At 41.7% G+C, this 24383-nt stretch overlaps 1 long non-coding RNA gene and 1 pseudogene across 1 annotated transcript; both read right to left on the bottom strand.

Moving 5' to 3' along the window:
• Window positions 1–20720: 20720 nt before the first annotated feature.
• On the bottom strand, window positions 20721–21374 carry LOC104877326 (uncharacterized). The gene is made up of 4 exons (XR_786627.3): window positions 21305–21374; window positions 21138–21219; window positions 20940–21018; window positions 20721–20854 (listed from the first exon to the last, which is right to left on the bottom strand). It is a non-coding gene; the product is annotated as an uncharacterized LOC104877326 (long non-coding RNA).
• Window positions 21375–21423: 49 nt separating this feature from the next.
• The window catches only part of LOC100241615 (uncharacterized), a 49992-nt pseudogene continuing 47032 nt past the window's right edge, over window positions 21424–24383 (bottom strand).

Genomic DNA, 24383 nt, shown 5'->3' with positions numbered 1-24383 from the left:
GAATCTGTCTGAGTACCGAAAAATGGTAGAATCCAGACGAGTACCGGGAATACGTAGAATCCGTACGAGTTTCGAAAAACTGTCTCAACGAGTACCGGTAAAGGGTCGAATCTGTCTGAGTACCGAAAAATGGTAGCATCCTGGCGAGTACCGAAAAAAGGTAGAATCCGTACGAGTATCTAAAAACTGTCCCAGCGAGTACCGAAAAAGGGTCGAATCTGTGTGAGTACTGAAAAATGGTTGAATTCGGACGAGTATCGGGAAAAAGGTAGAATCCGTACGAGTATCGAAAAACTGTCCCAGCGAGTACCGGAAAAGGGTCAAATCTGTCTTAGTACCGAAAAATGGTAGAATCCTGGCGAGAACCGGGAAAAGGTAAAATCCGTACGAGTATCTAAAAACTGTCCCAGCGAGTACCGGATAAGGGTCGAATCTATGTGAGTACCGAAAAATTGTAGAATCCCGACGAGTACCGGGAAAAGGAAGAATCCATACGAGTATCAAAAAACTGTCCCGGGAAGTATCGGAAAAGGGTCGAATCTGTCTGAGTACCGAAAAATGGTAGAATCCGGGCGAGTACCGGGAAAAGGAAGAATCCGTACGAGTATCGAAAAACTGTCCCGGCGAGTACCCGAAAAGGGTTGAATCTTTGTGAGTACCGAAAAATGGTAGAATCCGGGCGAGTACCTGGAAAAGGTAGAATCCGTACGATATCGAAAAACTGTCCCGGCGAGTACCCGAAAAGGGTCGAATCTGTGCGAGTACCGAAAAATGGTAAAATCCGGGGAGTACCCGGAAAAGGTAGAATCGATACGAGTATCGAAAAACTGTCCCGGCGAGTACCCGAAAAGGGTCGAATCAATCTCAGTACCGAAAAATGGTAGAATCCGGGCGAGTACCTGGAATAGCTAGAATCCGTACGAGTATCGAAAAACTCTCCCGGCGAGTATCGGAAAAGGGTCAAATTTGTGTGAGTACCGAAAAATGGTAGAATCCGGGCGAGTACCTGGAAAAGCTAGAATCCGTACAAGTATCGAAAAACTCACCCAGCGAGTACCGGAAAAGGATAGAATCTGTGTGACTTCCGAAAAATGGTAGAATCCGGGCGAGCACCTGGAAAAGCTAGAATCCGTACGAGTATCGAAAAACTCTCCCGGGAAGTACCCGAAAAGGGTCGAAACTGTGTGAGTACCGAAAAATGGTAGAATCCGGGCGAGTACCTGGAAAGGCTAGAATCGGTACGAGTATCGAAAAACTCTCCCGGCGAGTACCCGAAAAGGGTCGAATCTGTGCGAGTACGGAAAAATGGTAAAATCCGGGGGAGTACCCAGAAAAGGTAGAATCGATACGAGTATGGAAAAATTGTCCCGGCGAGTACCCGAAAAGGGTCGAATCAATCTCAGTACCGAAAAATGGTAGAATCCTGGCTAGTACCTGGAAAAGCTAGAATCCGTACGAGTATCGAAAAACTCTCCCGGCGAGTATCGGAAAAGGGTCAAATCTGTATGAGTACCGAAAAATGGTAGAATCCGGGCGACTACCTGGAAAAGGTAGAATCGATACGAGTATCGAAAAACTGTCCAGGCGAGTACCCGAAAAGGGTCGAACCAATCTCAGTACCGAAAAATGGTAGAATCCGGGCGAGTACCTGGAAAAGCTAGAATCCGTACAAGTATCAAAAAACTCTCCCGGCGAGTACGGAAAAGGATAGAATCTGTGTGACTACCGAAAAATGGTAGAATCCGGGCGAGTACCTGCAAAAGCTAGAATCCGTACGAGTATCGAAAAACTCACCCGGGAAGTACCCGAAAAGAGTCGAAACTGTGTGAGTACCGAAAAATGGTAGAATCCGGGCGAGTACCTGGAAAAGCTAGAATCTGTACGAGTATCGAAAAACTCTCCCGGCGAGTAACCGAAAAGGGTCGAATCAATCTGAGTACCGAAAAATGGTAGAATCCGGGCGAGTACCCGGAAAAGCTAGAATCGGTACGAGTATCGAAAAACTCTCCCGGCGAGTACCCGAAAAAGGTCGAATCTGTGTGAGTACCAAAAAATGGTAAAATCCGGGGGAGTACCCGGAAAAGGTAGAATCGATACGAGTATCGAAAAACTGTCCCGGCGAGTACCCGAAAAGGGTCGAATCAACCTCAGTACCGAAAAATGGTAGAATCCGGGCGAGTACCTGGAAAAGCTAGAATCCGTACGAGTATCGAAAAACTCTCCCGGGAAATACCCGAAAAGGGTCGAAACTTTGTGACTACCAAAAAATGGTAGAATCCGGGCGAGTACCTGAAAAAGCTAGAATCGGTATGAGTATCGAAAAACTCTCCCAGGGAGTACCCGAAAAGTGTCGAATCAATGGGAGTACCGAAAAATGGTAGAATTCGGGCGAGTACCGGGAAAAGCTAGAATCGGTACAAGTATCGAAAAACTCTCCCCGCTATTACCGGAAAATGGTCGAATCTGTGTGAGTACCGAAAAATGGTATAATCTGGGTGAATACCGGGAAAAGGTAGAATCCGTACGAGTATCGAAAAACTGTCTCATCGAGTACCGAAAAAGGGACGAATCTGAGTGAGTACCGAAAAAATGTAGAATCCGGGGGAGTACCCGGAAAAGCTAGAATCGGTACGAGTATCGAAAAACTCTCCCGGGAAGTACCCGAAAAGGGTCGAATCTATCTGAGTACCGAAAAATGGTAGAATCGGGGCGATTACCGGCAAAAGGTAGAATCCGTATGAGTATCGAAAAACTGTCCCGGCGAGTACCCGAAAATGGTCGAATCTGTGCGAGTACCGAAATATGGTAAAATCCAGGGGAGTACCCGGAAAAGGTAGAATCGATACGAGTAATGAAAAACTGTCCCGGCGAGTACCCGAAAAGGGTCGAATCAATCTCAGTACCGAAAAATGGTAGAATCCGGGCTAGTACCTGGAAAAGCTAGAATCCGTACGAGTATCGAAAAACTCTCCCGGCGAGTATCGGAAAAGGGTCAAATCTGTATGAGTACCGAAAAATGGTAGAATCCGGGCGACTACCTGGAAAGGGTAGAATCGATACGAGTATCGAAAAATTGTCCAGGCGAGTACCCGAAAAGGGTCGAACCAATCTCAGTACCGAAAAATGGTAGAATCCGGGCGAGTACCTGGAAAAGCTAGAATCCGTACGAGTATCGAAAAACTCTCCCGGCGAGTACCCGAAAAGGGTCGAATCTGTGCGAGTACGGAAAAATGGTAAAATCCGGGGGAGTACCCAGAAAAGGTAGAATCGATACGAGTATGGAAAAATTGTCCCGGCGAGTACCCGAAAAGGGTCGAATCAATCTCAGTACCGAAAAATGGTAGAATCCTGGCTAGTACCTGGAAAAGCTAGAATCCGTACGAGTATCGAAAAACTCTCCCGGCGAGTATCGGAAAAGGGTCAAATCTGTATGAGTACCGAAAAATGGTAGAATCCGGGCGACTACCTGGAAAAGGTAGAATCGATACGAGTATCGAAAAACTGTCCAGGCGAGTACCCGAAAAGGGTCGAACCAATCTCAGTACCGAAAAATGGTAGAATCCGGGCGAGTACCTGGAAAAGCTAGAATCCGTACAAGTATCAAAAAACTCTCCCGGCGAGTACGGAAAAGGATAGAATCTGTGTGACTACCGAAAAATGGTAGAATCCGGGCGAGTACCTGCAAAAGCTAGAATCCGTACGAGTATCGAAAAACTCACCCGGGAAGTACCCGAAAAGAGTCGAAACTGTGTGAGTACCGAAAAATGGTAGAATCCGGGCGAGTACCTGGAAAAGCTAGAATCTGTACGAGTATCGAAAAACTCTCCCGGCGAGTAACCGAAAAGGGTTTTATCAATCTGAGTACCGAAAAATGGTAGAATCCGGGCGAGTACCCGGAAAAGCTAGAATCGGTACGAGTATCGAAAAACTCTCCCGGCGAGTACCCGAAAAAGGTCGAATCTGTGTGAGTACCAAAAAATGGTAAAATCCGGGGGAGTACCCGGAAAAGGTAGAATCGATACGAGTATCGAAAAACTGTCCCGGCGAGTACCCGAAAAGGGTCGAATCAACCTCAGTACCGAAAAATGGTAGAATCCGGGCGAGTACCTGGAAAAGCTAGAATCCGTACGAGTATCGAAAAACTCTCCCGGGAAATACCCGAAAAGGGTCGAAACTTTGTGACTACCAAAAAATGGTAGAATCCGGGCGAGTACCTGAAAAAGCTAGAATCGGTATGAGTATCGAAAAACTCTCCCAGGGAGTACCCGAAAAGTGTCGAATCAATGGGAGTACCGAAAAATGGTAGAATTCGGGCGAGTACCGGGAAAAGCTAGAATCGGTACAAGTATCGAAAAACTCTCCCCGCTATTACCGGAAAATGGTCGAATCTGTGTGAGTACCGAAAAATGGTATAATTTGGGTGAATACCGGGAAAAGGTAGAATCCGTACGAGTATCGAAAAACTGTCTCATCGAGTACCGAAAAAGGGACGAATCTGAGTGAGTACCGAAAAAATGTAGAATCCGGGGGAGTACCCGGAAAAGCTAGAATCGGTACGAGTATCGAAAAACTCTCCCGGGAAGTACCCGAAAAGGGTCGAATCTATCTGAGTACCGAAAAATGGTAGAATCGGGGCGATTACCGGCAAAAGGTAGAATCCGTATGAGTATCGAAAAACTGTCCCGGCGAGTACCCGAAAATGGTCGAATCTGTGCGAGTACCGAAATATGGTAAAATCCAGGGGAGTACCCGGAAAAGGTAGAATCGATACGAGTAATGAAAAACTGTCCCGGCGAGTACCCGAAAAGGGTCGAATCAATCTCAGTACCGAAAAATGGTAGAATCCGGGCGAGTACCTGGAATAGCTAGAATCCGTACGAGTATCGAAAAACTCTCCCGGCGAGTATCGGAAAAGGGTCAAATTTGTGTGAGTACCGAAAAATGGTAGAATCCGGGCGAGTACCTGGAAAAGCTAGAATCCGTACAAGTATCGAAAAACTCACCCAGCGAGTACCGGAAAAGGATAGAATCTGTGTGACTTCCGAAAAATGGTAGAATCCGGGCGAGCACCTGGAAAAGCTAGAATCCGTACGAGTATCGAAAAACTCTCCCGGGAAGTACCCGAAAAGGGTCGAAACTGTGTGAGTACCGAAAAATGGTAGAATCCGGGCGAGTACCTGGAAAGGCTAGAATCGGTACGAGTATCGAAAAACTCTCCCGGCGAGTACCCGAAAAGGGTCGAATCTGTGCGAGTACGGAAAAATGGTAAAATCCGGGGGAGTACCCAGAAAAGGTAGAATCGATACGAGTATGGAAAAATTGTCCCGGCGAGTACCCGAAAAGGGTCGAATCAATCTCAGTACCGAAAAATGGTAGAATCCTGGCTAGTACCTGGAAAAGCTAGAATCCGTACGAGTATCGAAAAACTCTCCCGGCGAGTATCGGAAAAGGGTCAAATCTGTATGAGTACCGAAAAATGGTAGAATCCGGGCGACTACCTGGAAAAGGTAGAATCGATACGAGTATCGAAAAACTGTCCAGGCGAGTACCCGAAAAGGGTCGAACCAATCTCAGTACCGAAAAATGGTAGAATCCGGGCGAGTACCTGGAAAAGCTAGAATCCGTACAAGTATCAAAAAACTCTCCCGGCGAGTACGGAAAAGGATAGAATCTGTGTGACTACCGAAAAATGGTAGAATCCGGGCGAGTACCTGGAAAAGCTAGAATCCGTACGAGTATCGAAAAACTCACCCGGGAAGTACCCGAAAAGAGTCGAAACTGTGTGAGTACCGAAAAATGGTAGAATCCGGGCGAGTACCTGGAAAAGCTAGAATCTGTACGAGTATCGAAAAACTCTCCCGGCGAGTAACCGAAAAGGGTCGAATCAATCTGAGTACCGAAAAATGGTAGAATCCGGGCGAGTACCCGGAAAAGCTAGAATCGGTACGAGTATCGAAAAACTGTCCCGGCGAGTACCCGAAAAGGGTCGAATCAATCTCAGTACCGAAAAATGGTAGAATCCGGGCGAGTACCTGGAAAAGCTAGAATCCGTACGAGTATCGAAAAACTCTCCCGGGAAGTACCCGAAAAGGGCCGAAACTGTGTGACTACCGAAAAATGGTAGAATCCGGGCGAGTACCAGGAAAAGCTAGAATCGGTACGAGTATCGAAAAACTCTCCCGGCGAGTACCCGAACAGGGTCGAATCTGTGCGAGTACCAAAAAATGGTAAAATCCGGGGGAGTACCTGAAAAAGCTAGAATCGGTATGAGTATCGAAAAACTCTCCCAGGGAGTACCCGAAAAGTGTCGAATCAATGGGAGTACCGAAAAATGGTAGAATTCGGGCGAGTACCGGGAAAAGCTAGAATCGGTACAAGTATCGAAAAACTCTCCCCGCGATTACCGGAAAATGGTCGAATCTGTGTGAGTACCGAAAAATGGTAGAATCTGGGTGAATACCGGGAAAAGGTAGAATCCGTACGAGTATCGAAAAACTGTCTCATCGAGTACCGAAAAAGGGACGAATCTGAGTGAGTACCGAAAAAATGTAGAATCCGGGGGAGTACCCGGAAAAGCTAGAATCGGTACGAGTATCGAAAAACTCTCCCGGGAAGTACCCGAAAAGGGTCGAATCTATCTGAGTACCGAAAAATGGTAGAATCGGGGCGATTACCGGCAAAAGGTAGAATCCGTATGAGTATCGAAAAACTGTCCCGGCGAGTACCCGAAAATGGTCGAATCTGTGCGAGTACCGAAAAATGGTAAAATCCAGGGGAGTACCCGGAAAAGGTAGAATCGATACGAGTAATGAAAAACTGTCCCGGCGAGTACCCGAAAAGGGTCGAATCAATCTCAGTACCGAAAAATGGTAGAATCCGGGCTAGTACCTGGGAAAGCTAGAATCCATACGAGTATCGAAAAACTCTCCCGGCGAGTATCGGAAAAGGGTCAAATCTGTGGTAGAATCCAGGCGACTACCTGGAAAGGGTAGAATCGATACGAGTATCGAAAAATTGTCCAGGCGAGTACCCGAAAAGGGTCGAACCAATCTCAGTACCGAAAAATGGTAGAATCCGGGCGAGTACCTGGAAAAGCTAGAATCCGTACAAGTATCGAAAAACTCTCTCGGCGAGTACGGAAAAGGATAGAATCTGTGTGACTACCGAAAAATGGTAGAATCCGGGCGAGTACCTGGAAAAGCTAGAATCCGTACGAGTATCGAAAAACTCACCCGGGAAGTACCCGAAAAGGGTCGAAACTATGTGAGTACCGAAAAATGGTAGAATCCGGGCGAGTACCTGGAAAAGCTAGAATCTGTACGAGTATCGAAAAACTCTCCCGGCGAGTAACCGAAAAGGGTCAAATCAATCTGAGTACCGAAAAATGGTAGAATCCGGGCAAGTACCCGGAAAAGCTAGAATCGGTACGAGTATCGAAAAACTGTCCTGGCGAGTAGCCGAAAAGGGTCGAATCAATCTCAGTACCGAAAAATGGTAGAATCCGGGCGAGTACCTGGAAAAGCTAGAATCCGTACGAGTATCGAAAAACTCTCCCGGGAAGTACCCGAAAAGGGCCGAAACTGTGTGACTACCGAAAAATGGTAGAATCCAGGCGAGTACCTGGAAAAGCTAGAATCGGTACGAGTTCGAAAAACTCTCCCGGCGAGTACCCGAACAGGGTCGAATCTGTGCGAGTACCGAAAAATGGTAAAATCCGGGGGAGTACCCGGAAAAGGTAGAATCGATACGAGTATCGAAAAACTGTTCCGTCGAGTACCCGAAAAGGGTCGAATCAATATCAGTACCGAAAAATGGAAGAATCCGGGCGAGTACCTGTAAAAGCTAGAATCCGTACGAGTATCGAAAAACTCTCCCGGCGAGTATCGGAAAAGGGTCAAATCTGTGTGAGTACCGAAAAATGGTAGAATCCGGGCGAGTACCTGGAAAAGGCAGAATCGATACGAGTATCGAAAAACTCTCCCGGCGAGTACCCGAAAAGGGTCGAATCTGTGTGAGTACCGAAAAATGGTAGAATCCGGGCGAGTACCTGGAAAAGGTAGAATCCGTACAATATCGAAAAACTGTCCCGGCGAGTACCCGAAAAGGGTCGAATCTGTGCGAGTACCGAAAAATGGTAAAATCCTGGGGAGTACCCGGAAAAGGTAGAATCGATACGAGTATCGAAAAACTGTCCAGGCGAGTACCCGAAAAGGGTCGAACCAATCTCAGTACCGAAAAATGGTAGAATCCGCGAGTATCTGGAAAAGCTAGAATCCGTACGAGTATCGAAAAACTCTCCCGGCGAGTATCGGAAAAGGGTCAAATCTGTGTGAGTACCGAAAAATGGTAGAATCCGGGCGAGTACCCGGAAAAGCTAGAATCGGTACGAGTATCGAAAAACTCTCCCGGCGAGTACCCGAAAAGGGTCGAATCTGTGCGAGTACCAAAAAATGGTAAAATCCGGGGGAGTACCCGGAAAAGGTAGAATCGATACGAGTATCGAAAAACTGTCTCGGCGAGTACCCGAAAAGGGTCGAATCAATCTCAGTACCGAAAAATGGTAGAATCCGGGCGAGTACCTGGAAAAGCTAGAATCCGTACGAGTATCGAAAAACTCTCCCGGGAAGTACCCGAAAAGGGTCGAAACTGTGTGACTACCGAAAAATGGTAGAATCCGGGCGAGTACCAAGAAAAGCTAGAATCGGTACGAGTATCGAAAAACTCTCCCGGCGAGTACCCGAAAAGGGTCGAATCTGTGCGAGTACCGAAAAATGGTAAAATCCGGGGGAGTACACGGAAAAGGTAGAATCGATACGAGTATCGAAAAACTGTCCAGGCGAATACCCGAAAAGGGTCGAATCAATCTCAGTACCGAAAAATGGTAGAATCCGGGCGAGTACTCGGAAAAGCTAGAATCGGTACGAGTATCGAAAAACTCTCCCGGCGAGTACCCGAAAAGGGTCGAAACTGTGCGAGTACCGAAAAATGGTAAAATCCGGGGGAGTACCCGGAAAAGGTAGAATCGATACGAGTATCGAAAAACTGTCCCGGCGAGTACCCGAAAAGGGTCGAATCAATCTCAGTACCGAAAAATGGTAGAATCCGGGCGAGTACCTGGAAAAGCTAGAATCCGTACGAGTATCGAAAAACTCTCCCGGGAAGTACCCGAAAAGGGTCGAAACTGTGTGACTACCGAAAAATGGTAGAATCCGGGCGAGTACCTGGAAAAGCTAGAATTGGTACGAGTATCGAAAAACTCTTCCAGGGAGTACCCGAAAAGGGTCGAATAATTGTGAGTACCGAAAAATGGTAGAATCCGGGCGAGTACGGGAAAAGCTAGAATCGGTACAAGTATCGAAAAACTCTCCCCGCGATTACTAGAAAATGGTCGAATCTGTGTGAGTACCGAAAAATGGTAGAATCTGGATGAGTACCGGGAAAAGGTAGAATCCGTACGAGTATCGAAAAACTGTCTCATCGAGTACCGAAAAAGGGTCGAATCTGAGTGAGTACCGAAAAAATGTAGAATCCGGGGGAGTACCCGGAAAAGCTAGAATCGGTACGAGTATCGAAAAACTCTCCCGGGAAGTACCCGAAAAGGGTCGAATCTATCTGAGTACCGAAAAATGGTAGAATCGGGGCGATTACAGGCAAAAGGTAGAATCCGTATGAGTATCGAAAAACTGTCCCGGCGAGTACCCGAAAATGGTCAAATCTGTGCGAGTACCGAAAAATGGTAAAATCCAGGGGTGTACCCGAAAAAGGTAGAATCGATACGAGTAATGAAAAACTGTCCCGGCGAGTACCCGAAAAGGGTCGAATCAATCTCAGTACCGAAAAATGGTAGAATCCGGGCTAGTACCTGGAAAAGCTAGAATCCGTACGAGTATCAAAAAACTCTCCCGGCGAGTATCGAAAAATTGTCAAATCTGTATGAGTACCGAAAAATGGTAGAATCCGGGCGAGTACCTGGAAAAGCTAGAATCCGTACTAGTATCGAAAAACTCTCTCGGCGAGTACCTGAAAAGGGTCGAATCTATGTGAGTACCGAAAAATGGTAGAATCCGGGCGAGTACCTGGAAAAGCTAGAATCCGTACAAGTATCGAAAAACTCTCCCGGCGAGTACGGAAAAGGATAGAATCTGTGTGACTACCGAAAAATGGTAGAATCCGGGCGAGTACCTGGAAAAGCTAGAATCGGTACGAGTATCGAAAAACTCTCCCGGGAAGTACCCGAAAAGGGTCGAATCTATCTGAGTACCGAAAAATGGTAAAATCCGGGGGAGTACCCAGAAAAGGTAGAATCGATACAAGTATGGAAAAATTGTCCCGGCGAGTACCCGAAAAGGGTCGAATCAATCTCAGTACCGAAAAATGGTAGAATTCGGGCTAGTACCTGGAAAAGTTAGAATCCGTACGAGTATCGAAAAACTCTCCCGGCGAGTATCGGAAAAGGGTCAAATCTGTATGAGTACTGAAAAATGGTAGAATCCGGGCGAGTACCTGGAAAAGGTAGAATCGATACGAGTATCGAAAAACTGTCCAGGCGAGTACCCGAAAAGGGTCGAACCAATCTCAGTACCGAAAAATGGTAGAATCCGGGCGAGTACCTGGAAAAGCTAGAATCTGTACAAGTATCGAAAAACTCTCCCGGCGAGTACGGAAAAGGATAGAATCTGTGTGACTACCGAAAAATGGTAGAATCCGGGCGAGTACCTGGAAAAGCTAGAATCCGTACGAGTATCGAAAAACTCACCCGGGAAGTACCCGAAAAGGGTCGAAACTGTGTGAGTACCGAAAAATGGTAGAATCCGGGCGAGTACCTGGAAAAGCTAGAATCTGTACGAGTATCGAAAAACTCTCCCGGCGAGTAACCGAAAAGGGTCGAATCAATCTGAGTACCGAAAAATGGTAGAATCCGGGTGAGTACCCGGAAAAGCTAGAATCGGTACGAGTATCGAAAAACTGTCCCGGCGAGTACCCGAAAAGGGTCGAATCAATCTCAGTACCGAAAAATGGTAGAATCCGGGCGAGTACCTGGAAAAGCTAGAATCCGTACGAGTATCGAAAAACTCTCCCGGGAAGTACCCGAAAAGGGCCGAAACTGTGTGACTACCGAAAAATGGTAGAATCCGAGCGAGTACCTGGAAAAGCTAGAATCGGTACGAGTATCGAAAAACTCTCCCGGCGAGTACCCGAAAAGGGTCGAATCTGTGCGAGTACCGAAAAATGGTAAAATCCGGGGGAGTACCCGGAAAAGGTAGAATCGATACGAGTATCGAAAAACTTTTCCGGCGAGTACCCGAAAAGGGTCGAATCAATCTCAGTACCGAAAAATGGAAGAATCCGGGCGAGTACCTGGAAAAGCTAGAATCCGTACGAGTATCGAAAAACTCTCCCGGCGAGTATCGGAAAAGGGTCAAATCTGTGTGAGTACCGAAAAATGGTAGAGAGTTAGAAAAGAACTAGATAGCAGACAAAAATGCAAAGATGAAATTAGGTTTCATAAGAATATTATTCACAAAACTTAAGTCCAAAACTAAATGAAATAACAACATGAAGTTAATCAAGAGTGTCACCACTAAATAGATTAACAAGATTGTGTTCATGGATCACATGGAAGATTACTAGTAGAGATAATTATTAAGTTAAACCTAATTATATTATTTTATATGCCAAAATGTATTAATAAGGTCAATTTGAATAGTATAGGATAACATCCTATCCAATAGATTGGTGGAAAGAGGCAATCTCTATCTGATTGTTTTTTACCTGATTGGTTTAACCTCCTATATTTATAGTTGTTGTACTTTCAATAAAACACATGAAAAGCTCTACCCATATATGCTATTAGAGCAGGATAAGAGTAAATATTTTATTCAGTTGCTAAAATCTTCATCTGTCTCTTGCTCCAATGCCAACTCTTCCTCCTCTATTATTGTTCAACGTATTTTTTCCATTCTTCCCAATATCACACCAACACGATTCCCACCAAGCTTGGACATAATATCTATCACCTATGGCTTTTCAAAATTTTGCCACAACTTTGTACCATTGAGCTTCTTTGTTGTGTTGATAACTTGATAGATCTCTTCCATGCCCTCTTAAGTTGCTACTAAACTCCATCTTGAATCCCAAATTCACTCATTGGCAATGCTAAGATCAACTTCTCTATTGGCTACTATTCTCCCTCTCCAAAAAGTCCATCCTAAAGTCATTGGATGTAATACCCCTCAACAAGTTTGGACTAGTCTAGAAACCTCTTTCCTATTACACTCCCATGCATGCATTCTCCAATTGCTCATGGACTTATACAATTTCAAAAAGAAAGGTTTTGAGCTTGTCAATAAGTACTTCACTCATCAACTAGTATTTGTCAATTATACTTTCTTTGATGAATCTTTCTTCTTTATATTCATATGGTCTTTCTTTTGAAAGCAAACCATTCAAAACTTCAATCTCAACCCAGGTTAAAACTAGCATCCTACCAATTTACCTCCTTTCTCTATTAAATAAGGAATTTCGCATCAACCAGGATTTTCAAAGTGATCTTATTACTTCTACCAATATTGCTAATCCACCAATCATCAACAATCCAACGCTCTAGTGGTTAGCCTTCTTCTCATGGTCACCTTTCTTCTTGAGGTCAACCTTCTTCAGATGATGCTCAAAGGTCATGGCAATGAACATAACTCTAATGACCCTTGCATACTTTGCAAGTGTGCATCCACAAGGTATATAGCCCCCCAATGTCACAACCAATTTAACGAGTCAATATACCCCATCACTAGCAATATTGCTCACTTCTTTAGGTACACATTGTCACAACCTGCTCAAAATGACCCTCGTTTAAGCTTATATAAGAGAGTAGGAAGTTTTTGGAACCACCTAGAGATGTCCACACATCTCTACACGAGGATGGAAGACAACGGAAGTGTGTGGAGAAATCTAAAGTGTTCCAGAGATGTCTTGTACTACATAGGATTTGTATAGGTTATTCTAGAGAATTCTAGAGATGTAAGGAACCTTCGAGGGTTCCAGAGAGTTCTTTGGGTGCTTATAAATAGAGGATTGCCTCTTAGCCAAGGCACCAAACACTTGAGAGAAATCTAGCCTTGTAAAGCATTTTAGTGCAATATAAGTTCCATTCTTCCAAAAGTCTCCAAGTGTTGCTTCCTTCATGTCCCTAGCTTCCGAGTTGTGTGCATTACTTAGCATAGCTAACTAAGTATGTGGGGAAAGCTAACTTAGCAACAAGTGGCTTGTGTTGTCTAAGTGTCGCACGTGTGCTTAGGAAAGGCCTAAGTCCATGACAAGTGGTATCAGAGTACGGTTGTGAAGTGGGCACTGCAACAAGAAAAGAAAGCATATCGATTAAGACTTGTAAGGTCAGGGGGAGAGGGGGAGAAGGGGAAAAAATCTCCCATTTGCTGTTCGCCGATGATACCCTGATTTTCTGCAAGGCCAACAAGGACCAAGTGACTTTTTTGAGCTGGACACTTATGTGGTTTGAGGCAATATAAGGGTTGAAAGTTAATTTGGATAAAAATGAGCTGATCCCAGTGGGAAATGTTGAGAATGTGGAGGAGTTAGCTTCCGAGCTTGGTTGTAAGGTGGGTAGTTTACCCTCCACTTACTTAGGGATGTCGTTGGGTGCTCCTTTCAAGTCTGTGGCAGTTTGGGATGGAGTGGAGGAGAGATTCTGTAAGAGATTGGCTATGTGGAAACGCCAATATATCTCCAAGGGAGGGAGAATTACTTTGATTAGAAGCACACTATCCAACTTACCTATTTACTTCATGTCTATTCTACAAATGCCAAGGGGGGTCAAATTAAGGTTGGAGAAGATTTAGAGAGATTTTTTGTGAGGAGGTGGGGCCCTAGACCGGAGACCTCACTTAGTAAGATGGGCAATAGTGCGTCTTGATAAGATAAAAGGGGGATTGGGGGTTAAGAGCCTTTCTACGCTTAATAAGGGCCTTCTTTGCAAATGGAGTTGGCACTTTCGATTGGGAGGCATCTTGGGGCAAAGTTCTAACCTTGGACCAAGTTAAAAAGAGAGGTCGGGCCTTAGCAAATAGATGTTATCTTTGTCAAGCGGAAGAGGAATCCATTGACCATCTCCTTCTTCATTGTGAGAAGAAAAGGGCAATGTGGGAGTTGTTTTTCACTCTTTTTAGAGTGTCTTGGGTGTTTTTGTCTTCGGTTAGGGAAACCCTATTGGGTTGGAACGGTTTCTTTAAGTTAGTTTGGAGAGCAAGTCCCGTTTGCATTTTTTGGATAGTTTGGAAGACAAAGAATAAAATTGCCTTTAAAGATGAGGTGTTGTCCATCCAAAGGTTGAAAACTTCTTTTCTTAACTCACTTTGGTTGGGGACTAAATTGTTTACAAAAGATGGTCCATCGACTTTTTTGGAACTTTTAGATTAAGTGGGTCCACATTAAGGGAGGGGTTGTTTTTTGTATATCTTTGTGAACAGATTTTTGTTTTCTCTTGTAAGGGGGTGAGTTTTACTTCTCTTTACTGTACATTTTGAGTCGCTATTTTAGCGTCTCCCCGTAATACAATACTTATCTTATAAAAAAAAGACTTGTAAGGAGTGTAGACTGTAGGAAATTAGAGGAGAAATTGATGTTTCTATAAAATTGATAAAAAAAAAAAATGAAATACAACCAAGGCCTAAATAAATAGAAATTGAAAGTCGGTTCAAATTGGAATCTAACCAGATTTCTTTCCTACTTCTACGCTACTAACTTTGAAAGACTCAAAGTTTACAATTATTCAAATTTGGATGATTATAATTGAAATTGAATAAACTTTAAACTAAAAACAAGATAATCTCTTAAAAGATTATTCAAATGACCTTTTTCCAAAAAATAAAATTGAGCTCAATTAGAAAGAATGAGAATGATGGATTAGGTTAAAAGGAAACCAAGCTTGGCAAGTTCTCTATCAAATGTTTTTGCATTTCCTTAGCCCAAGGAAGAATTGAGCCATTCCCCACAAGCATAGTGTGAAACCAATGAATACCAACAAAGGTGGATTTCTTCGTAAGGAAAGTTGTTTGGGGAAGGATTTTAACATTTGATCAACTCAGAAGAAATTGATGGATTATAAGGAATAGACATTACCATTACCCCTTTAAAAGGGAAAAAGAGTCGGTTGATCACATGCTTCTTCACCGTTCTTAAGCGAGAATCATGTGGGAGTCGGTCTTTCCTTTGTTTGGAGTGACATAGGTAATGCACTCCTTTGTAAAAGGAAATCTCTTGAGTAAGCATGGCTCCTTTATGGGGAAGAAACAGAAGAAAACTTGGAAGGTTGCTCTTTTGTGCCTATTTTGGGCGTTATGGAATGAAAGAAATAGGTTATTTGAAGATGCAAAATAGTTAGTTCAAGCAATCAAATTTTCCATTATGTATCTTTTTGGATTGGGCCAAAGTGTACTTAGATGATTGTTCTATGACCATGAAAGTATTTTGTAGATTGGTTGAGTTCCAAGGAAAGAGATGTTATTTTTGTTGTCTCTTATATACATTGTGTACTTTGCTTGGGGGTCCTTTTACCTGGACTGGAGGGGTGAACAATCAATCATTGTCAAGGCTAAATCGTTTTTTGGTAAATGAGTGGGACTGCCATTTTAGCAAGTCAAGGTAGTGTGTCCTCTCGAGACCTGTGTCTGACCATTTCCCAATTCTTTTAGATGGAGGGGTCTGAGAAGAGGCCCCTCCCCTTTCAGATTTGAGAATATGTGGCTAAAAGTGGAGGGTTTTAAGGATATTATGAAGTCTTGGTGGGAGGAGGACAACTTTAGTGGCTCTTCAAGTTTTATTTTGGCGGAAAAATTAAAGGTCTTGAAGTTTAAATTGAAGGAGTGGAATAGAGATATTTTTGGAAGGGTTGAATTCAGTAAGGATTTGGCTCTGAATCAGGTGGAATTTTGGGATGCTAAGGAGAAGACTAGCAAACTATCTTTGGAGGAGTTGGAAGCTAGAAAAGAAGCGATGGAAGAATATAAAAAATGGGTTTTGCTAGAAGAGAAAACTTGGAGGCAAAAATCTAGGAAAGTGTGGCTGAAAGAGGATGACAGAAATATGGGTTTCTTTCACAAGATAGTCAATGCTCACAGAAGAAAGAATAATGTGGACAAAATTAGGATTAATGGTGTTTGGCTTTCGGAGGAGACTGAAATCAAGGAAGGGGTGGTCAATGCTTTTCGATCTTTGCTGTCCAACCCGTGGGACTGGTGTCCTCCTTTATCCAAGTTGCAGTGTGAGACTTTGGAGAATTTGGATGCTTTTGCTTTGGAGGTGCCGTTCACGAAAGAGGAGGAAGAGGAGGTGCTTGGTGCGCTGCTGGGATGTAGTGGGGACAAAGCTCCGGGGCCTAATGGCTTCTCTATGGCTTTCTGGCAGTTTGCTTGGGACTTTGTGAAAGATGATGTGATGAGTTTTTTAAGGGAATTCTATGAATATGGTAAATTTGTTAAAAGTCCAAATGCAAATTTTCTGGTTTTAATCCCAAAAAAAGCGGGGGCTGAAGATTTAAGGGATTTTAGGCCTATAAGTTTGTTGGGAATTTTGTACAAGTGGTTGGCTAAGGTTTTAGCCAATAGGCTAAAAAAAGGTGGTTGGAAAGGTGGTCTCTAAGGCCCAAGGGGCTTTTGTGGAGGGAAGACAAATCCTAGATGCAGTGTTGATAGCTAATGAAGCCATTGATTCGGTCCTGAAGAATAATGAGAATGGTATTTTGTGCAAACTTGACATAAAGAAGGCATACGACAATGTGGACTGGTTTTTTCTTCTCACAGTTATGCATAAAATGGGTTTTAGGGAGAAATGGATTGGGTAGATCATGTGATGCATTTCCAATGCAAGCTTCTCTATGCTGGTTAATAGCACCTATACGGGTTTCTTTCAAAGCTGAAGGGGATTGAGGCAGGGCGATCCACTTTCGCCTTATTTATTTATGATTGCTATGGAAGTGTTTAGTTGTTTTCTTAAAAGGGTTGTGGATGGAGGTTTTCTGTCGGCTTGTAAGGTGAAGGGTACGAGTGAAGAAGGGGTTCGGATTTCTCATTTGTTGTTTGTAGATGATACCTTGGTGTTCTGCCAAGCTTCTCAAGATCATTTGACCTATCTTAGTTGGTTACTTATGTGGTTTGAGGTCATGTCGAGGTTGAGAATAAACTTGGAAAAGAGTGAACTAATTCCAATAGGTAGGGTGGAGAATATTGATGATCTTGCTTTGGATTTTGGTTGTAGAGTGGGTAGTCTACCGTCCACTTATTTGGGCCTTCCTTTGAGTGCTCCGTTTAAGTCAGTGACAGTGTGGGATGGAGTGGAAGAGCGGTTCCGTAGAAGGTTGGCTATGTGGAAGAGACAATACATATCCAAGAGAGGGAGGGCGACTCTAATTTGAAGCACTTTGTCGAATTTACCCATTTATTTTATGTCCTTGTTGCGCTTGCCAAGCTCAGTTAGACGGAGACTAGAGCAAATTCAAAAGGATTTCCTTTTAAGAGGTGGTAATTTGGAGCGAAAGCCACATTAGTAATATGGGAGTTAGTGTGCTTAAGTAAGGAGAAAGGGGGTTTGAGGGTCAAATGTCTATCCAATCTCAGTAAGGCTCTTCTTTGTAAATGGAATTGGCATTTCGCAAATGAGAGAGAGGCCTTGTGGAACCAAGTAATTAAAGGGAAGTATGGGGAAGAAAGAGGGGGATGGTGCTCTCGAGAAGTGAGAGAGGTGCATGGTGTGGGCTTTGGAAAGGAATAAGGATGGATTGGGATTTTGTGGGCTCTAGGATTTTATTCCTTATAGGTAATGGGCGGAGGGTGAATTTTAGAGGGATAGATGGTGCGAGGATTCCACTTTGTGTGTGTCATTCCCTTCTTTGTTTGCTTTGTCTGTTGATAAGGAAGCGTGGGTGGCCGATATTTGGGACCCCTTGGCTCAGGGGGGTTGAGGGGGTTGGAATCCCTATTTTTCAAGAGCCTTCAATGATTGGGAGGTGGAGGAGGCAGAAAGATTCTTGGAGCGGCTTCATGGGAAGAGAGTGCATAGAGATGTGGATGATATGATGTTTTAGACCGAAACAAAGAGTGGAAAGTTCTCGGTCAAGTCCCTCTACCTGGCTCTAGAAGTAGGTTGCCCTTCTTTGTTTCCTTCTAGTTGCATTTGGAATGTGTGGGTGCAACATAAGATTAGCTTTTTTGCGTGGGAGGCTACATGGGGCAAAGCCTTAACCCTGGATCTTATTCAAAAAAGAGGATGGGCCTTGGCAAATAAATGTTTTATGTGCCTTGAGAAAGAGGAGACCATAAACCATCTTCTTCTACATTGTACAAAAACAAGGGTCTTATGGGATTTGCTCTTTAATTTGTTTAGGCTGTCATGGGTGCTCTCGTCATCAGTTAAAGAGACTCTCCTTAGTTGACATGGTTCTTTTGTGGCCAAAAAGCGCAAGAAGGTGTGGAGAGCAGCTCCTCTTTACATTTTTTGGATGGTTTGGAAGGCGAGAAATAGATTGGCCTTCAAGGATGATGTGTTGTCAATCCCGAGACTCAAATACTCTTTTGTTCTTTCTCTTTGGTCAGAGGCCAAGTTGTTTATAGTTGATTGCCCTCTAACTATAGTTAGTTTTATTGATTGGTTGGGTTCTAGCTAAGGTTGTTTGTCGGGCCAGCTGGGTGTTTCTCTTCTTTTTTGGCCGTTTTGGTGGTGGGTGTATAGGTATTGTATACCGTGAGTCACTTTTTTGGCGCCTCTTTTTATATTAGATCTTTTCTTACCTATCAAAAAAAAAAAAACATTGTGTACTTTGGTGTGCCACTTTTCAAGTGCTTTTAATATATTTTCTTGTCTACCTATCAGAAAAAAGGCAAAACAAAATCAAGTACTAGGAATATATAAGGTAACAAAATAACAATCAATTAGATCCCTAAAATTAAGGAATTCACATATTTCTAACATCAATTCCTTTTTCCATGTAGAAAAACTGAAGTATGAGCCCAAGCAACATAATTAACACCATTAAATTTTTAAATGTTGACTTTGGTATTCCATCATACCCGAGAAGGTGTTACTTATCATTAGCCATGAAAAATTTTAAGGGATCCAAACACTTTGAAGCATAAAAAGTTGAACTCCCTTTCATCCTAAATATAAAAAACAATCTTTCCAATGCAACTAAACCAAGCACACCACTACTAATCAACCCTCAATAGTCCAGAAACAGAATATAAACCTTCTTAGACCAAAAGAGAACATTCCCAAATGCACAAAAAAAAAAAAAAAATAAACATATAATAAAATAACTAATAAAATAAATTAGGAAATCAGCAAGACCAACTTGAACTAAAAACATCCGTCCAAACAGTGCTAAATTTCAAATCCAATAATAAGGGCCAAAATATCGAAAATAAAAAATGAAAAAATCAAAATTTCAATCAAATAACCTCAAAACATCAGTTAGCAGAAATATAACAGATCGGCCTGCAAATTTCCACTCAAGATGATGATATCAACATGACACCATCATGTTGCAAGCATGCTGACAGGTTTTTTTTTTTCTAATTCTTTTAATTGTCTTGAAAATCTAGGGGAAATACTATGATCGTGTGCTAATACCATGTTGAAACTATAAGTTTGTGATTCTAGCGTTTGGACAAATGAGGGAAAAGAGAAGAAAGAAGAGATGGAAGAGGTTTAGGCTTTTGTCTTGTTAACTCCCCCATGCCTTTCCACCTATTTATGCTATTATTGAGTCTAAAAAGAGAAAATCACAACACCCGAATATGATATTGCAATAACATACTCTAACATGTAGCAATTCTCTGGAGATTATACAATATATTTTGTCCAACTCATCATTTCATGGTCCTATTGCAAACAATGGTCAATGGCTCACGGAAGTGCAGAATTTCAATGCCATGCATATGCTGATGTAACCGCCATGCTTAGCTATAATGTATACTTGTGGATTTGCCTGTTCCCTAACCGCAATGTGCAAATTTTTGGTGATAATGTTGGAGCCACATATCTAACAGCAAATCTTGTTTTCCTTAGCCCATGAAACAATTGAAGTTGCATGTCACTTTTTTCTAGATAAAGCTACCAAGAACACACTTCAAGTTCAGTATCCCTGGACTTAGGATCAAACAGTTGACATTCTCACAAGCTATTGTAAACCACACATCTCATTGATCCTTCACAACAAAATAATTATTTATCTATTGCCACTTACTTGCAAGGGCATATTGGAGATGACGTTTTAGTTTAAACCTAAAAACCTTTTCTCACATACATCAAATTTTATTGATAAGATCAGTATGAAAAAAATAATCTCTATTCATTTTCTTTTACCTTTTATAACAAAACATATGCAAATTTTCAACACCGGTTACCTCATGTGTTTACTATATTTCTAGTATTTATGCATGTATGTGTCATAATGTCAAAATTTTTATGAGAGAAATTTAAGCTCAGCTGAACCTATAGAAAAAGATAGAAGAAATGTGAGTAAATTACCGGTCTTAGAGTTGGTGGTGATAGAATATGCAATAATGGAGAAACTGAATCTTCTACAAAAGATTTAATAGACAAATGCCTTGAAATATATGGTGCAATTTTGTTGTGCCAAGACCTCAAAATATCCCTCTTTTCCATGAATGTCATTTGGTATCTGAATGTTTGTATTAAGATAGGGTAGTAAGAAATAATAATCCTTCCATGAATGACATCAGGTTCTAGTCTTGGACATACCTCATAAAAGACTTCGGCCATTCAATAATTGGTTTTTGAACTTGGGCTATTAAACGATGTAACCTAATTGCAGTAAGAGGCTGATAAACTGCAGAAAAGAACAAATGGGAAATGGTTTAAAATTATCATCAAACATTGGAAAGTCAAAGTTGACAGCTACTACAATCATTTACCATTAAGGGACATCTGCTGTGTACGCATAACATATTGGTGCACTAGATCAGAAATGCCAAGAGTGTTTAAGCACTTGACCTTGAAGCCCACATGATTCAATAGTCAATTGCCTTGTGATAACAGATTTACTTAATGCCCTAAGATTAAATATAATTATATGAAGTATACATCTGCAGTAGAATGTGCTTGAGGCTTACTGTCTTCTGCATTATTGGGTCATGATAATGAAGCTAGAAAATATTTTCATGGATGCCATCCAAAATTAAATCATAGTCACCACTGCAGTCATTGAACACTAAAAGATAAATGAGCCATCCCTCGAAAAATGATAAGAAAGCTATGTTCACTAGAATTTACAACCTACCGATTAGATATGAGAGGGTACAGAAAGTCAAATCCATTGGACATACCATTGCAGCAATTATCAGATCTTTTTGCTCACTTCATTTTTCTGTTTTGAAAAATCTAAAAACAGTCCTCAAAGGTAAGAATGCTGGAAATGAATGCCAAAGTAGTAAAGATGCAGAGTGCTTGATACTTTCACTTTAAGTTACCTCTTTCCAGATATCAAAGATCCTTCTAGACATGTCCTTTTGACCTACCACTTGGGAACTGATCTCAAACTGACACCATGAAAAGCATATTAATAAATCAAGTTGGCATGATATCACATAAAGAGAAGAAACATGGATTAGAAATTCTCTAGAAATATGACTACTGCCACTCACACATCATTGGTTTCTTCCTGTGAAATGGATTACTCCATTCTTGGAAGCCCTAAACTAAAAGCAAGATGGTAGCTGAACAGGCATTCTCAAAGGTGAATGACCAATAGCAGGACCAGGATTCTTAGGTAAACTTTTACAACGAAAGCCTTCTGGAAAAATATGGCCTTTAAATGGTTGCAATTGATTTGAGGATGTCAAAGGGAGCCTTTCTGAAAGTCACAAAATTTTGTTGAAGACAATTTGTAACAGTAGAGATACACAAATCTCTTTAAATGGGTAGTAAAATTCAACCAAGCATGCATTTATTAATAAGGCATAACCCCTGTGCTAAACATGTCCTCATTCCAATTTAACTGAGATTCTATAATGTAACTGAAGTCACACTGTATTTTTTTTTTTTCCCTCTTTCTTTACACGTATAAGCCAGGGTATTCCCACATGAAATAAAATGATAATAATTGATGAGAACAACTAGGGTAGAGGTGTAGCAGTTTCTTTATACTCCATGCTTCAACTCTAGAAAGTGATTTCATTCCTCCATGGCTAAGTTATGTGTCTCAACCCGCAAATCACCAGCAAATAAATTAGTACATCTATTTTAACTGAAAATGGAGACTTTTTCCAGACCTTCTATTTCATCTGGGAGATTACTTGAATAATGAATATTTCACAAGACCACAGCAGCATCATTTCTTACCACATTGAGGGTTTGATTCTTCTTGTTGAGAAACTGTAGTGTGTTTAAGCACAAACGGATGTCACATTCTGGAAAATAGAAACAAAGTTCTACAGAAATTAAACAAAATTCACAATGCAGATAGGAAAAAGATAATGTAAAACAAACATATGAAGAAGCAATCCTAATTTTTAGAATCACAAATACAACATTTCCAACACCAAAGGGAAGGTTAAAAATCTCAGAATAACCCATCAAGCATATAAAATGTCAATGTTTTGGCCATATCAATACCTTGATTGGCTAAATCAGATAATAGAAACCCAGAATGGAAGTAGATACTAACTCACCAGTATACTCTGCAAGTGCAGCAAGTGCCGTGGAATTTGTCTTTAGGCCTTCCATATTACATATATATTTGAGTCTAAAACACCATTTCTCAACAAATCAAAATTGATAGTAAGAATGAGAAATAGACAACACTAAAAACACATAGATTATGGAGTATGCGCTAATACCAAGATGGTTTGCCTAACTCATATTGGTATTAACCAGATCTGATTTAGATTTACAGTATATATAAAATAAGAAGAAAGAAGAAATAGAGATAGAGAGAGAGAGAGAGAGAGAGCATGCCCCAAGCAAGTTGTCAATACTTAAAGGCCATAATACTTTATGCAAATACCAGTATTATCCACTAACGCATTACTAATTCATGGCAAAACCAAACAAATATTGGGAGCACTAGATAATTTGTAAGCAACAATAGAAATCAAATCAACTCATCAATGATTTAACCCCAAGTGCCTGAAGTAAGTAAGATTGATTCTATTCTCCCCCCCCCCCCTCCCCCCAAAAAAAACAATTACAAAAGAAAAGAAATTGAATAATAGAATTCTTTGAGAGAATTGAACATCACTCTTTTAGAATGATCTCCTATCTTCAAATAAAAAATTAGTTAAGACCAAAAAAAGAACAAAAAGACAAGATGCTTGTGATAATGAAGGAAAGTCAATTCAGTTTTTAAAATCAGATGCCACACATAAGAAAATATTCTGATAAGAGCTAGTCCCCAAAGGTGTAGCTCAGCCATAGTGCCCTCTGGCAATGAACCAGAGGTCCTGAATTCGAACCTCCCCAATATTTAGATGGTGTAGAGCAAAGGGGTGAGCCAATGTCACCCAAAGTTTATTCACCAGCAGTCAAGATAAATGTCTTGCCATCAGGGTGGATTCCACGTTATTAAAGAAAATAACAACTAATATTTGTTATTTAAATATTATATGTTAGCGTGATTATGTTGGAAAACTGAAACTGATATGAAAGAAATAACTTTGTAAGCTATAAATTATTTATTAGTTGTCAATCTTTGTATTTTTAGGAAAGTAATTATTAGGAGTTATTTATTAGTTGTCAATCTTTATATTTTTAGGAAAGTAATTGTTAGGAGCTATTCTTTCCTTTTAATCAGTGATTTAGTTTCCTAATTTGAAGGATTTGTATATGCTGTAAACTCTATAAAAGAATAATCTCAATGAAAGAAAATTATTCCCATGAAACCCTATTCTTCAACTTGGTATCAAAGCTAGCAATTTGCTTGTCGAAATCCTCCTTCTTCCTCTCTTTCAATCCCTATTCTCTGAAACCATGTCGGATATTTCAAACGAGTCCACTACTGTTCCTTAACCTTCTCTGAACAATCCTATCATCACTGATTCTTCAAAAATCAGTCCTACCACCTCGGAATCTCACTCTGTCCAAATCACCACGATTCGCTTGAATGGTGACCACTTTCTGAGATGGTCTCAATCAGTTTGAATGTACATCAGAGGACGTGGAAAGATGGGCTACCTGACGAGTGAAAAGAAGGCTCCTGCAGTGGATGATCCGAACTATGCTATATGGGATGCTGAGAATTCCATGGTGATGACATGGCTTGTGAATTCTATGGAAGAAGACATTAGCTCTAATTACATGTACTATCCAACAGCACAAGAGCTTTGGGAGAATGTAAATCAAATGTATTCTGATTTAGGAAA

This window comes from Vitis vinifera, chromosome 9, assembly GCF_030704535.1.
Source record: "Vitis vinifera cultivar Pinot Noir 40024 chromosome 9, ASM3070453v1".
NCBI classification, from domain to species: domain Eukaryota; kingdom Viridiplantae; phylum Streptophyta; class Magnoliopsida; order Vitales; family Vitaceae; genus Vitis; species Vitis vinifera.
This window is presented reverse-complemented; position numbering and strand designations above follow the sequence as displayed.